This window comes from Xenopus tropicalis, chromosome 4, assembly GCF_000004195.4.
Source record: "Xenopus tropicalis strain Nigerian chromosome 4, UCB_Xtro_10.0, whole genome shotgun sequence".
Lineage (NCBI taxonomy): Eukaryota > Metazoa > Chordata > Amphibia > Anura > Pipidae > Xenopus > Xenopus tropicalis.
The window spans coordinates 123358655-123375013 of NC_030680.2; the positions used below are offsets into that span (position 1 = coordinate 123358655).

The 16359-nt window shown below is 39.7% G+C and overlaps 1 protein-coding gene across 1 annotated transcript in view; it reads right to left on the reverse strand.

Annotated features, from left to right (window-relative positions):
- Window positions 1-16183, reverse strand: part of ncf4 (neutrophil cytosolic factor 4) — a 38027-nt gene extending 21844 nt beyond the window's left edge. Inside the window, exons 1-2 of the mRNA XM_031900132.1 lie at window positions 15461-16183; window positions 12021-12177 (exon numbers count right to left, since the gene is read on the reverse strand). The gene's annotated coding sequence lies outside the window, so the exon portion shown is untranslated. The remainder of the gene's footprint in view (window positions 1-12020; window positions 12178-15460) is intronic.
- Window positions 16184-16359: the final 176 nt, after the last annotated feature.

Consider the following 16359-nt stretch of genomic DNA (forward strand, 5'->3'; position numbering starts at 1 on the left):
CAAAATGGTATTGAATTGCTTTTTGGTGTGCTTGGGGACCCACATATATCCACCTTAGCTGGGAAGAATTGGGTGCTGCTTCAGATGGTCAGTTTGATAAGGCCTTTCAAAATCAGAGATGTTGGAGTGGGTACGATACTACATTGGATGCAGAAGAACTATCTTTCTTTTCATGCCAAGATAATTGACCACATTTATATATACAGTAGCTTAATTTATATTTTCATGCAATGGTAGAGTCTTATTCAACACTACTGTACTTTACCAAATCATGGCTCTCCATATGGTGTCCATAAAGGTTTATAGTTAGTTAAAACCAAGACCAAGGCTACAGCATGGTGTGCTGGGATTGCTGACCACCTAAAGCAATGAACATTGCCATCTAAGAGCTAAGAGGCAAGGGAAATGAGATTACCCCTGCTTGTTTAGCTAAAGGAGATGCAGTTCATCAGTGTTGAGGCTGCCGCACAGAGATGTGACAGTGACATAAACCTCTAGCAGGAATATAAGCAGGAGCTCAAGTTTCTATTGCAACATGAAATGATCCAGCCCTGCAGTAGAGGATTCCACTTTGGGAATTCCCTTAGGCCTGTGATCCTGTTACTCCCCTAAATGAAAGGCACTTGGCACCGGATCAGCTCGTCGCCACCCAGCACAGTGCTGAGTTAATGTGTCGAAACAATATTTTAACACCTCTTCTGCCAGAGGTCTTCCACATCATCCACTACATGGAGAAATGTTTTTAATATTATGTAATATACTGCCGCTGAAATGAAACATCACAATAGAGTCCCATTTTCTCCTTTTGTTTTTATTATTCCCTAAATTTCTCACGCTCTTGAGTGCCTAGTTCCACACCTGTCGCATTGCCATTTGTGGGCAGCAGATGGAAGCAGAGAGGGAATTTGGCCACAGGCAGTGTCTAAACTGCTGAAAATGGGAAATTTAATCAAAGTGCCCACCTAGATCTCTTAGCCACACACTGGCAAAAGAGCGTGACATATGCAGGCAGACACAATATTACTAATCTATGCAAACTGTATTACTAACACGCACAGTAGTAGATTGTTGTACTGTGTTAGCCATAGGTCAGAAGATACTTTTTGTGGTAATGTGATATGGTTTTTGGCTAACTGTTACATGTAAAAATGCAAGCTTTCGAGAAAAAAATGACATCTCTTTATCAGGTATGATGTTACCAACTAGCACACACATACACTGTGTCACGTACAGACAGGAGAACTAATGCAAACAGCCACAGGACACTTAATATACACAGTATAACCAAAGCAAACAAGCACTGAATATAGCATTGTTGCCTGACAGATCAGACCTCTGATAGATATCACCATCTCAAATATACGCAGGCAGACATGCATTAAGGTTAAGTGTCTCAAAACCACAAAGAAAGGTTAAATTAGGGGATGACAATGAAGCATCAGACTAGGGTGTGTGAGGCTAACCAGGCTTCTACCCCAGCGGCCCCCACACCCCGCAACCCGTCTGCCCACCCACCCACTCGCTGACCGCCAACCCCTTTCCCCCAAGTGTACCTTATGCAATCTTCGCCATGATCAGGGGATGAAGGAAGCAATGGCAACAGGGCAGCAACCATTCTTGTAGGTGGGAATTGGGTCTAGGTCAGACATGCCCACTGGGTTTTTTACCACCAGACCAGTTTTTTAGTCCTCCCTTATTGATAAACATAAATAACCTTCTGCCTCTGGTTCTACAACTGACTGACGCCATCCCAAACCTGCACATAAATAATAGCAGTGTACAAAGATTACTTTGGGGAGAAATCAAACAGAACTGAGCTCATTTGTTCTCATAGAGACTCCTGAGCTAAGGATACTCTTGGCCAAAGTTTGGAACTTCAAGGAGGAACTTGAACTGAAAAAGTCTGACAACCAATGCACCGGCATGCCTGGCAGATTATACCCTGGCATACCTATCTGGCAAAACATATATATATACAGGATTAAATTTGTCCTATAATGGAGGAACTGGATTACAGCAGTAATTACGTTCTTGTAGCTGTTTTTGTAGCTGTGGGTCAGGAGCTCAGTGTGGCTTGCCTGGAACCTTTGCATGTGTTTCATTGTGCAAAACTGGTGCTACCTCCTCACCAATTCTCCATCTCAAAAGGGAACTTGTTTAGTAAACAGATTTTAAAGGTATACTGTGATGGAAAAATATGTTTTAAACATATTTTTTTATATTTAATTTTGAAATTTCACATAGGGCAAGCCATATTCTTCATTTTTCAGAGTGCCACAGCCATGTGACCTGTGCTCTGATAAACTTCAGTCACACTTTACTGCTGAGCTGCAAGTTGGAATGATATCACCCCCCTCCCAGCAGCCGATCAGCAGAACAATGGGAAGGGAGTAAGATAGCAGCTCCCAGTAGATATCAGAATAGCACTCAATAGTAAGAAATCCAAGTCCGGCTTGGGACTCCTCCAGTTACATGGGAGTAGGAGAAACAATAGATTACCTGAAAGCAGTTCTAATGTGTAGCGCTGGCTCCTTCTGAAAGCTCAGACTCAGGCACAATGCACTGAGATGGCTCCTACATACCAATATTACAGCTAAAAAAATAATAAAACAAAATTTTAATTGGTAGAGTGAATTATTTGATATGTAAACAGTGTAATTTAAATATAAAAACTATACCATAAAGATCATGACAGTATCCCTTTAAACACTCGTGGTAAAAGCATACAGCCCTGAGATTATCTATAGCAAGTATTTATTAGTGTCCTCTAAGCACCAGGAATATGAATGGAGAGCTTACAGTTCATAAATAAGCATTTACTGCTCAAAAGCACAAATCTACACATTAGGCCCTGTGGGTTAAGGCACACTAGAAAAGGCATTGGTAATAGTATGCAAATCCATACGGAGCAGAGTAGGGATAATGGAATATGCTGAGCTGTACACGGCACACAGAGAGCAGCTGAAGGGCAAATGAATAGGACGCTGATGTAGTCGGTGTTCTCATTTGCATTTTATCGCCATGAATTCTGTAGTGCCGATTACTGATTGATCTATTACAATGGGATCTGAGGGAGGCATAACTGCAGTGTTAAGTTCTGTGCATCATTTTTATGCCTAAAGCCTTCTATACAGCACCATGCTCTTGTGTTGCAGGATATTCTAGCTTTTAATTATACGGGTTTCATGAAAAGCTCTAAAGGCCATTACTCTTAAAAACAGCAACCAATTAGCAGCCTGTCACCAAACCTCCCCACTCCCAAACAGCTGCAGTACTAGCACAGAAATGGGGATAATTTGTCAGAGGAAGAAGGGGAAAGCAGGACCAAGAGCTCTGTTTATACAGGTACAAAGGGATCTGACTGCTTCCTACAGAGGGGCACAGAATGCAGCCTATGGGCTCCATGTAGAACTAGAAGGAAATATTATCCTGGCCCTGGGGTAAGAATTAGTGCTAAAACATCATAGCCCAGTTCTGCTGCTTCTCTTTATAAATGATTGGGAAGTTCATTTATCTGAATAATGAATAGCATGTATTATTGATTGAGAATATATGTGAGATGTATGACCACAGGGCGGTCGTACTAAAATGGATGAAAATGTTGCACATATGGATAATTAACAGTACTTTCTTCCAAACCTTGTATTTCCATATAGTTGTGCTAAGTGTCCCTGTGTCTGTCCAGCAGGGGAGCTGAGTTGAGGAACCCGCCTTAGGTGGCCTCGCCCAGCAAGTTACCAGGGGCGCCAGAAAGCCACTCCTGATCATTTAAAGAGCCGCAATTTTTTAAATCAGAATTTTGGTTCTTCTAGTACAGAGAGAGCTATTGTGCGCGCTGCACTAGCGATGTGCCCCCCCCTCCCTCTCACGGAGGGTGGCATCAACTTGGCCACCTTAGGCGGCTAGGGCGCTGCCGTCCAGTCTACTGTTGTCTATTGTCTACTACAATTGCACCTTTTAACACAGGAGAACTCCTTTTCCTCATTACCTTTTACTTCTCCTTCCCTCTCGCATCTAGGCAGGCATGATTCTATGACCCCCAGCGCTTACTTTTCCTGCGCCAGAGGTGGGGCTGCACAATAGCGCTCTCTGCACTAAAAGAGTTTAACAGCCACTGGCAGTTTTCAGCTCTTGGGGTTCACACTGGATGAATGGGTGTATTTTAAGAAATTAAAGATAAATACATGGCAATGAATTGCAAATGCTACACCCCCTTAATATTATGAAATATATTTAAAATTCAAGTACAGGAATGAACCATAGGCATAAAATAATGTCTACAGGCTTTGGAGTCACTGTAATGGGCAAGATGGGCACCTGTGTCCCTTTAGGAACTATTTGATACTAAACAGATATATAGGCATTTCCTTATCTGCAAATATATTGCTTCCCCAAACCTTATCATTCAACCAAGGACCTTTAAAACTGTCATGTGGAAAGGGCACTTGTTTTTCAAAACAATAAACCTGCTCCAGCATGGCTGCAATGGTCCCTGTGCAAGAGCTTCATCACAGTATGTGAGCTTGTCTCCTTGCAAAATACACCCCAGCCTAAAGAGGACACAAACTGAATCCACATGCTGCATGACTGATTAGCAATAATTTAGATGCAACCTATGTGGCTTGACATGAAGCAGTGCAATGCATCATTCATCTTAATTAATTTCTAATTAACCCAGCAGGATGTGAATTCAATAAATGTCTGATTTTGATGTGGGAACCACACCGACATTCCTGAAAGCCCCAGTGTGCCTACCATAAACACTGCACACCTCTTTCCCCTTCCAGCCGGAAAGAATATTCTCCAGCATTTCATTTTACCTCTAAAAATAAAGGAATTTTACAAATTAATTTGCAATAGCAATGTCACATGGGGCACATAGACCACAGCTTGCTTCCCTTTCACATCCACTTTAGATGAGAAGGAACCGATCTGAATGCCCTTGAAAGTAATGGTGGTCAAAATGTCTTATTTGATATCAAGATAAAATGATAGTCTGGCTGCAATTAAGGTTTGCAGTTTGGCAGGTTATCATACATCATTGTTTTTAACAAGCAGAAAAAACTTGCCCTCTGGACATCATCTCATCTCATCTATATATATATATATATATATATATACAAGGTGCAAACTTTGTACCCAGTCTTGTAACCTGTAGTAACCAAATCATTTTTTTTTCAAAGAGGCTACCAAAGCTAACTGCTGATTGGTTGGAATGGATGACTGACCAACCCACTAAGCATCAGTGGTACAATGGTATAGCTTTTCATTGCATGAGAATCGCACCAATGTTTTGCTTAGCAACAAGCTAAAAAGAAATCAGCTACTGGGTGGTGGAAAATGAAAGGCAGCCTATGAAGAAGAAATAGGGCAGTGCTTGTGATCACTATAGCAAACCAAAAAAAATACACTTTTGTCTTATGAAAGAAACAATACTTTACAGCAACTTTGCATTATACATTAATTATACATTTTATATGGTTTTAATGTTATATTGCTATAGAAAACAGCACCCCTGTGTCCCTTCCTATTCTTTGCCTTGGTGTTTCAGATGAGAGGTGCCTCAATTAGTTTATCGTCTAATAGTAATGTCTAGTAATAACCAAGTTCTTTTATTTCTGGGACATTACCTTGGAGGCACTGGGGAATTTGCTATAAGGAGCCATAACATTTTGCAGAGGCAGCAATAACTACAGGCATGACAGTTTTAAGATGCAAAAGGAAACACTGCATCTGTACCCAGAATTGCTAGACATTATCTGCATCTTCTTCTCTGTATCCTGGGATTCTGCATCACCTTTCAAGGCAAGTCAGGATGCTTTGCTTGTCAATGTTCCTCCCGCCCTAAGGCTCCTTTTAAGGGCCTCTCCTATCTTTTGGGCTCCTTAATCCCCAACTAAATTTATCAGCACCCGCCGTGTGGCCAAGACTGAGTCTAAATTAAAACTTGGAGCCATTGGAAGCCCAGATCAGGTGTAACGGTATGTCTAGTAGCCAGGGAGATAGCCTGACTCTGGGGCGGACTGTAACAAGCTCCTGGCTCATAAGTGTCTAGGTTTTTAATCTGTCTCTTTTACAAGAGGGAAAAACCAAGATATATATATATATACAGAGAAAGAAACACTCACACAAACATATATATGTATATACACAAGTCTATTTGTATACAGGTTGTTTTGAAGCTTTTGGAAGCACATATGCTAAGCCTGTTCAGACATGTTTCTGACAATGCTGCTACTTGCAATTAACAAGCCTACTGGATTTATTTCCGTCACTAGTGCTTCCCAGTTTAGCTCCAGATTTGTTACTGTGATGCAACATAAATTCTCAAGTCATGCACTATCTGCGGCTAGGGTTGCCACATCAGCCCTTTAAAACGAAACATCTGTAAAAGGCTCATGTTGTGCGGCTGTTAGATGGATGTCGGTACTGCTGCATAGAAATGTCTCAAAACTAAGAAAAATGCACAAATGTGGTAACAAGGGTTAAATATTTATAAATGTACAGTATATAATATATATATTACACAAGAGCCATGAATACCCTGTAAAATATATCCTTATAAATGGTGCTCAGTGCTTAGTGATGTCAACAGTTATTTGACATCAACAGTGATCAGTGATGTAATTTTTGTCACATGACTCACTATAATTAGTATATTATAATAAATAAGGTACCCCCTGTTGAAAAATATGATGATATTAGAAGTCACAACAGGATGCACAGAAATCTCCAGCGTGCCTTGAACCCAGTGCTCTGTATGTAAGCAAAGTTCAGATTTGGCTGGGCGGCCACTCCTAGATTTGTGCTGCCCTAGGCCCCGGCCTTTGTGGCCTTGCCACAGATACAGGTCTGTGCTTAGCTGCTGTTGGATGCCTTAAAGGAGAATGCAAGTCAAAATGTAAAAAGCATACTGCCCAATAGTCCTCCTATTGTTTAGTAACAACGCCACACTTTTGGCTCCCCTAATCACATATTTACTCAGTCACACTTACTTCACATTTTCTAGAACAGGCAGCCATCTCTAAAAAGTTATTCTCCTTTCCTTTCCCTCCTTGCTTCATACTGCACATGTGTTTCATTCCCTCCCCCCCCTCCCCTCTGCCAGATCCACTTCTGATTGGCTGGTGGGCATGTGTAGCTCAGAACAGGAGACAGGATCAAGTTACACACATGCTCAGAGAATAGGAAGGCTGCCGCTGGCACCTACAGGAAGGGGAGAGAGATTTCAGTGATGTCACTGTAGTCTTCACACTGCTGTAGGCTGCCAGCACCATATCTCAGAGAAGCAAGCAGGGATCTGGGAATTTAGATATGCAGTAAGTACTTAAAAAGAATGCCTTTGGACTTACTTTTAATTTATATTAACCTTTAATTGTCCTTTAACCACTGTGTGAGTCCCCAGTCACCCGGAGTGCAGTGTGGGTCCTGGGAGAGACTGTGCCAGAACTTTAATATATAACAGGGGTTCCCCAGTGCAGGGTTTATATAGTTGTGATTGTATTTAATGCTTACTGCATTTCATTTCTTTATATAAACTTATCTTTGTTACTACAAATTGTTTGTGATTTATTTTTCCTAGTGGAATTCCCCTGAGGTGTAGGCAGTGCTGTTGTATATCATTACCTGCCCTTAACCCTTCCATGTAAGAGATAACACCCAGCAACTACCAGTACAACAAGGAAACATGCAACTTTCAAGCCCAGGTTGGGCTCTCACAGAGTTAGCGAGGTATGATGTTGTTGAATTTGAACTCTGGGAGTAAATAATTAATTGACAGCAGTTAAACAGGTACTTTTTATATCACCGATCTGCACTAAAATTGTAATTGCTCCACCCCCTGCCCAGACATAGAAAATTCAGAAGGTGACAACACAAATAGGGAGACACAGTGGAGGTGAAGCAGCAGAAATAAATAAATACATGAAATTACTGAGGCAGCTGCATGCCTGGTGCATATTTTCATAAACATACAGGCAGAGACAAGACATGAGTGCATTTATACCCCCTTACTCAGCATGAGTGTAATAAACAGGGCTTGTGCTGGGCATACTTTTTACCTATTGTTAGAACAGGTGGGTTTTTGTTATTTTTTTAACTAAACAGGACAAACAGGAAAACTTAAGCTGTTCCATGTTTGGTCCTTGCAAATTAGATAACAGCAGTGTATGACCCTTTCCTTTCACCCTTTGTTGTGACTGTTTTGTTAACAGAATCCCATTATGCAGGGGATTATCTGTGCACAGGGAATCATCTACCAAATTAGACCAAACATGGAAGTGTTTCAGTTTCTCTATTTTCCCTGTTTTCCCTGTTTAGCCAAGAAAAAACAAAAAAACCTGCAACCAGTGCATTGGGTCATCCGTGGTCCATCCATCCTGTTTTGTGGTGCCAGCTTAAAGGACCCTAAGGAAAATAGGATATCTGCTTTTCCTTAGGGTCCTTACAGTTGGCACCACAAAACAGAATGGATTCATTACTTGAGCATTGCTAAAAGGAGAGGAATGATATAAAAATGATATACGCCATCCCATTCAAATAACTCCATACACATAGGAACGGCCATCTCATTTCTAACTGAGTATAATTTTAATTATATTACTTACTAGAAAAATAGGCTTTCTTTTAACATTGTATTGGTGGTGGTATATTTTATGAGATGTGAAACAATATCCCAGTGAGATATATTTTTGTGTGTACATTATATATAGCACATAACTGACTGAGAGGCATTCAGAAGTGTCTGTTCCCCACAATAAGCAAGGAGTTAATGAAGGCCATTATTTTGTATCTATGAATGAAGTCATCCATTAGCTGAGTTGTGTTTAACCATGCATGCTTGCACAAGCTCTTCTCCACTTACTATAGGTAATTCCCTCATCGATTTCTGTTGCAAATGATGGATGTTATGGGACCTGCTTGTCCATGTTTGGAATTCATTACACAATGTACTATTACTGGTGGAGTTCAGGACTCCTAGAGGATTCCAATCACGGGGGCAGAGAATGTGATTATACCAACAAAGCACAGAACACCCACTTATGTGCCATTCTTGTCGATTTGGCCTTATTGTCACTCTGGACACCAACCAGGACATTAAAGGGATTCATTATCCAGAAACCCATTATCCAAAAAAGTTACGAATTACAAAAAGCCTGTTTCCCATAGACTCCATTTTAATCAAATAATTCAGATTTTTAAAATGTATTTTTTTTTTCTCTGTAATAATAAAACAGTACCTTGTACTTGATCCCAACTAAGATATAATTACCCCTTATTGGGGACAAAACAAGCCTATTGGATTTAATTAATATTTTATTGTTTTTTTAGTAGACGTAAGGTATGGAGATCCAAACTGCAGACAGACCCCTTATCTTCAATACCCTTGGTCCTGAGCATTCTGGATAATGGTCCTATACCTGTATTTCCAACCAGTTATGCAACTCATGTTGGATATTTTAATCCTTTCATTCATTACTTTTACAGCAAACATCATTCTTCAAAACAAGTACACTTCAAATATTCTTCCACATCAGAACATTTCATATATGGGTATGCGATTTGTTATCCAGAAAGCTCCAAATTACGGGAAGCTCATCTCCAATAGGCTTCATTTTAAGCAAATAATTTTAAAACATATTTCATTTTTCTCTGTAATAATAAAACAGTAGTTTGTACTTGGTGGTAACTGAGCTGCATGAATCCTTATTGGTGGCAAAACAAGCCTATTGGGTCTATTTAATGTTTAAATGATTTTTTTTAGTAGACCAGGTATGGAGACTGAAATTACAGAAAGACCCAACTGGATAACTGATCCAATACCTTTGTATGCATGTATGTGTTTATATGCTTGGATACAGATATGTGAGGGGTAAAAAGAAGGTAATTTCCCATAAAGTTCCTTTTAATCAAATAATTCAGATTTTAAAAATGTATTTCCTTTCTCCCTGTAATAATAAAACAGTACATTTTCTTGATGGTAGCTGAGCTGCATGAATCCATATTGATGGTAACTCAATCCTATAGGGTTTATTTAATGTTTAAATGATTTTTTTGGTAGATATAAAGTATGGGGATCCCAATTACTGAAAGACTTCTAATCCAGAAAACCCCAGGATCCATGCATTCTGGATAACAGGTCCCATACTTTTAATCCTATTATTGTGCTGTGACAGGGCTAAAATCAAACTATAAGCAATGCCTATGTGAGGTTATCCAGGGTGAGCAAATGCACACTGCAGCACTCCCTGCCAAGTGATATAATAATAACAATGCAGCATTGCACACAGTTTGCAGGCCAGTTTTTAGCATCAGAAAGACTGAATTTAGCAAGGCAAAACTAAATTACTGGGGCTCCATTATTTATGTAAAATCTGACTTTCCAGCCTTTGGTCCTTCATCTGTTATGAGACTGCAGTTCCCAGCATGGATGATTATCACCCTAATTACAAATGAGTATTTGGGCATTTCTCTGCAAACCAAGAATCAGCCCCATTTGGCATTAGCCCGGGGCGCTGTGCCATTAGGCGGCAGCCCCTAACAAGTTACCAAAAAAAACACCTCATGCGGCATTAGGGCTAGAAACACTGCTGCATAAACCTAACAAACTAGCAAGGCAGTTGCAAACACCCGTGTGGAAAAGAAGCTAGCTGGCAAGCAGTTTAATTATGATTTATACAGGTTTGGGGTTACTGACAGGATTTACCCCCAGAGGCTTACGCGGTAGGGTAAAGTATATAAAAAAAACCTCAAAGTAATAAAAAAATGCATACACATGTAGTGCAAATGCTTCTGATTCACATGCTACAACCCTCATTATCTTTTGTATTGGTAAATGGTTGTTTTGTATTTTACTTGTATATTTAACGAATACACCGATTTATTGTACATTTCTGCAGAATATGTCAGTGTTTTATATGATATACGTTTTAATAATAGTAGTAATTGTGTATAAGAATATAAAACATAAATACAGGCATGGGACCTGTTATCCAGAATGTTTGAATAGAAGTGTTTTCCTAATTTGGATCTCTTAAGTCTAAAAAATAATTTAAACATTAAAAACCTAACTGTTTTATTATTACAGAGAAAAAGGAATATATTTATAAAAAATTACATTTTTCGATTAAAGGTGGATCTATGGAAGGTGGCCTTCCCGTAATTTGGAACTTCCTGGATAACGGGTTTCTGGATAACGGATCCCATACCTGTGCATTTGAGATGAACCTTACTGTATAGACACATCTCCCCTGTACGATTAAAATACAGATTTCTGTGCTATGCTGCAATGCCGGTAAGAACAGTTAGATTGATAAATAATGCATGTAATATGTATATACTCTTTTAATAGCTGCATCCTGGCAAGAAAATAGATAAGGTTTCATTTGGCAGACATTAGAGACAAGCTTTATTAGCTCTCAGAATCCTGAAGTGTATTTGTCCAGGTATACTGGTGTTAACAAAAACAGCTCTGTAGCTATAAAACCTCTTGGGGGTAGCGCTGGCAATCAAATATAAGTGCTGTTTCATGTTCCATACATTGCTCACTCCATGGTGCTCAATAAACAAATAAAAGTTTTCTGCATTGGGGTACCAAGTTAGTGATTACAATCACTGGGGGTGCTGTATATTTGCTGAAACTTTCCTTCTCCATTAATAAATTGTAAATCATTAGCCTATTGCGGCATAAGAATTTCTTACTGAATTGGTGTGTGAATGGTGCTACCTATGACATTAGCCTTCAATTCACTAGGTGCAATTTGCATGTGTAAGTGCCACACAATACAGGAGCCCCAGGTGTTACTTCCAGTGTTCCCTTGTGTCTGTGTGCACCGATAATCTATTTATCACCCTCACAAGAACCAAACATGGAGTAGCTTCTCCTTCAGTTCCCGTTTGCCCTGTTGAGCTCAAGCAATAACGAAAAACATAGATTTTTAGTGATTAAAGAAGAATTAAAGCTGAAATCACTGGGCGGTGCCTAAAATGGTAGGCACCCCCAAGTGATTAAAATTGCTTACCTGATACTGTGGGCCAGTGCTCCTGTTTGTTGAAATCTGCACCAACCTGGGGTATTTCTACAGAAGAATCTCGGCGCCATCGTCTTCTGATTTTTCTGCCTAATCTTCCCTCCAGGCCAGGCAGGCGCATGTGCAGAAGAGTGCAAGCTTGCTTTCCCTGGGGAAAAGAAGAGAGAAGAGGGAGAAAGATCGCTCCGAATAACTTCTGTGGAAATGAATGATTCAACATCTCTGTTAAAACAATAGAGAAAAAGTATAACCCTATTCTTTTCACTAGAACAAGGAGTATACTGCCCCTTTAATAAAAGATGATGTCCGGACACTTTCACACATTTATTTAATATAACCCTCACAGGTGTTTAGAAAACGACTACACTTTTTAAGTCTGTGTAATTTATATAAAAGCACTTTTTACTGGCATATGCAATTTTTCTGTTGTGGCAACTTTACTAACTTTTTAATCTACAATGTGACATAATATATAATGTTGAAGTTCAATCTTAAATAACACTTAATGGGGTTTTGCCAATATTGATGATGTGGATGTGTTGGTGAGTGTGCAAATGTAATAAGAAACTGTTCAGAGTTCATGAAGCAGTATTTTGCCCACTGTTCCATCAATGATTTATAGCTCTCTTCCTCCACTATTGGCTGGACATAGCTTCCTTACATAAGGGGACTCAAAAAATTTCAGGTTACTGTAACTGGGGACTGACTGGCCGTATCTCTTTTAAAGGAACGGTATACACCCCTTTTTAAAATGTCCTCAACAATTAGGGTTTCTGCTGAACAGACCTTTTGCCTATTGTTATGATTAAGAAATATCTATGGTTTCTGGTATTTCTAACACCAAACAGTATTATATAAAAACCAGTTTCACTTTACCACTTTAGCACTTCCTGAAAGAGCTGATAAAACTAATTACCTGGTTACTGAGAAGGCCTCTGGTATTGAGCTTCCCCGAACCGACTGCGCCCTTAACAGTCGTTATAATTTGATTGTTTGGCCCCAGGGCCAAAGGACTGAATTAGCCTAAGTTCCCCCGATATCGCCCACCCGTAGGTGGGGATATCGGGAGAAGATCTGCTCGCTCGCCAACCTGGCTGTGACAGACAGGAAGATTAGTCGCCGCGTTGCAAATCTCCCTTGTTGCGGGCGACTAATCTCCCCGAAATGCCATCCCACAGGCTAGGATGTAAATCGCCGGTGGGATGGCATATGGGGCACCGAAGTTTCCTCTCAAGGCAACTTTGGCAATTCCGGCAAATCACACCGCGTATGCCATCCCACTGGCGATTTACATTCTAGCCAGTGGGATGCCATTTCGGGGAGATTAGTCGCCCACTACTAATCTCCCTGTCTGTCACAGCCCTAAAGGGCGACAAATGTTCAGTGAAAAATAAAACAACTTTCAAAAAAACTTTTAAAAACAACTTTTAAAAACAAGCTTTAAAATGGCAACAAAATTAGGAGAATATGGATTTTTTAACTAAAAGGAAAAGTATAATTCATTTTAAAAACAAGTCTTATTTATTGGGCTTTTAAGTGTTTTTAGGTGTATATTGTCCCTTTATGAAACACACTGCACAGGGATGTTATTCCTTTTCATGCACATTACAGCCAGCAGCGCACACAGCACTATATCAAAAAGGCAGACTAATTATTGCAAGTGTAATCCTGGACTTATAACCTGCCTTTTACAAGTAACTACATTTTTTATGCATTTCATTTTGTTCTTAGCTCCTCCTTTCCTCTTAATAAATGGTGCAAAGGGTAAAAACCCTATGCAAGTGAAAGTGCTGTGTGTGTGAATTTGTGCTGTGTGAATCATTTACAACTTTGTTAAAATTACACCTATGGTATTACATGGTGTCTCTGTGATTAGCATTGCTGCTTTGCAGCACTGGGTTCTCAGGTTCAGTTCCAGCCAGGACACTATCTGAAAGAGAAGTATGTTTCCCCTGTGTCAGGATGGGTTCCCTCCGGTACTCAATTTTCCTCCGACATTCCAGAAAAACACACAAAGTTTAACTGGCTCCTGATACAACAGACTATAGATTCTATTTAAATGCATTACGGACTTTAGATTTTAAACATAAAACAAAGAATAACTTACAAACATCTTCTCATAACCTTCAAAGCCCTTCATTCCTCTGCGCCTCACTACATCTCTTCTCTTTTGTCTCCACACGTTCCTGGCTGACTCCCAACTCCTCTCAGAGCAAATGCTTGGTTGTACCCCCCAGTACTATTTCTGTTTCCTTTCTGCCGATCCCTGAATTTCTCCAGAGAATCCTCCCTCAGTGTCTTCAGAACTAAACTCTCTAAAATACTCTAAAGACTACCTCTTGGGGCACTAGCATAGCACCTGAACTGGGAACTGGTACTTATACTGCAGTGTCACTGACCTGTAACCTGCAGCACTAAATGCTCTCCTATTTGTGTCTGTAAGTTACCCTTCCATTAAGACTGTTAGCTCTGCAGGGCAGGGACCTTCCATCCTCTTGTCTCTTGGACACTTAAGCTCTGGGCAATCTAGCAACTGTATTGTAATTATATGTCATTATTTTAGTGACCCCCTGTTTGTTCTGTTAATTTATTTTTTTGCTGTACAGTGCTGCAAACATAGGTAGCGCAATATACATAAAATATACATACATACATGCAGGGATTCTAGGGAATGAACTGTATATAAAAAGCACTGCAGAATATGTGGGTGCTATAAAAATGAAGGATAATACTAATAAATTACATAACTTATGGCATTGGGTGAGGGATATTTTGCATGTTTGTATTTTAATTCATTAATAAATATGATCCATAGTTAAACACTCTAGCAGAGAGTTCATTACAGGTGTGGGTACTTACAGAATAGCGAAATATAGGAGATATTGATTTTAGAACAGTCAGGGTGATTAAGAAAATAATTTCCTGGACATTATATGATCAATCAAATAGTCTTGCCCTTTACTCTTGCACCTTGGACGGGAAGTCATAAAAAGTTTATATGTCACTAAATAAAGAAGAGATAAAAAGAAACGCCTGTGAGATCTGTGCCAGATTGTTTAATCTATTATTGGTAGATGGGGAAACACTATGAACTATTTATCCTATTATTAACACATGGGAACAGGCCATAATTTATGGCTATATAGATACAAATGTTTCTGGCAAACAAGACATTCTGGGAACCAGGTTAAGAACAAGAAACACCACTGAAACTGCAGTAAATTGCTATACTTTAAAGCTGTCTACAGCAATATAAATCATGTCCTCAGTTTATTATATTGTATTCTCCAATGGGCCATTCCACAATTGCATTTAATTCTATTGCATTAATAATGAACAGGTACTATGTGTATGTCTGTGATACGTAATCACCAAGTGAGCTTAGGTTTACAATACAGGATTCCACCAATTCTTGGATCTGAGAACCATACCTGTAATATCAACAATCTTATGTGTGTGTCCTGTTTTATTCATTCACTAGTCCTGGCACGATGCAGAGAACAGGAGGGGCAAGTGACTTGTGGTTAATCCATGGCATTTCCATTCCTAGCCGCATTCATGTTCACCATTCAGGACAGCAGTCTGCCTCTTTCAATTAGAATCCAAAGAAAGGCAAATACAAAGGGCAATTTCCCATTGCTGTTTAATTATTCGATGACATTTCAAATTGAAAAGCAAGTCCTTTATAAGTGAATGAAAGCAAAGTAATGACCATTATTGATAAGTGAATTCCAGGGAATCTTGAAATTGTGAATCATTTCATTAGGAATCCAAGGAAAAGTTTGGGTAAAAAAGAGTACCCAGAGCTGTGACTTTGCATTAAAAAAAATAGCTGTTTATAAAAAATATACTTCAGCCGTACTTGCAGGTTATGGTCTGTATTAATGTATTCCAGTATATCCACATCTTGCAAAAGCTGTTTCATTTGGGATATAAGTAAGGCCCACTCCTGTCCTGGTTGCCTTGCATGATGCTGTATAGATATTCTTTGAAACCATTAAGCTGCTGATTAAAATGGTTTTAAATGTCTCAGTATGAGTCTCTGTGTTAATTTAATCTAAAAGTACAAATAAGCAAGCTAGGGGTCTTCCCCACCCCCACCTTTTAGTTTGCAGACAGATTCTCCTTTTCCCAGTCCTCCTTCCTCCTATGGCCTCAGACGACCAAGTCCAGGAGCTGAGCCTCTGCCAGGCGTATTAATAGAGTTTCTTGATGAGTTACTTGTCAATAAACATGATCCCTTTCCTGCTGTCTCAGGGTATCTGACACCAAGGGACCAGGATGAGAAGGTTGAGGGGATGAACCTTCCCAAAATAGAACAGATAGATAA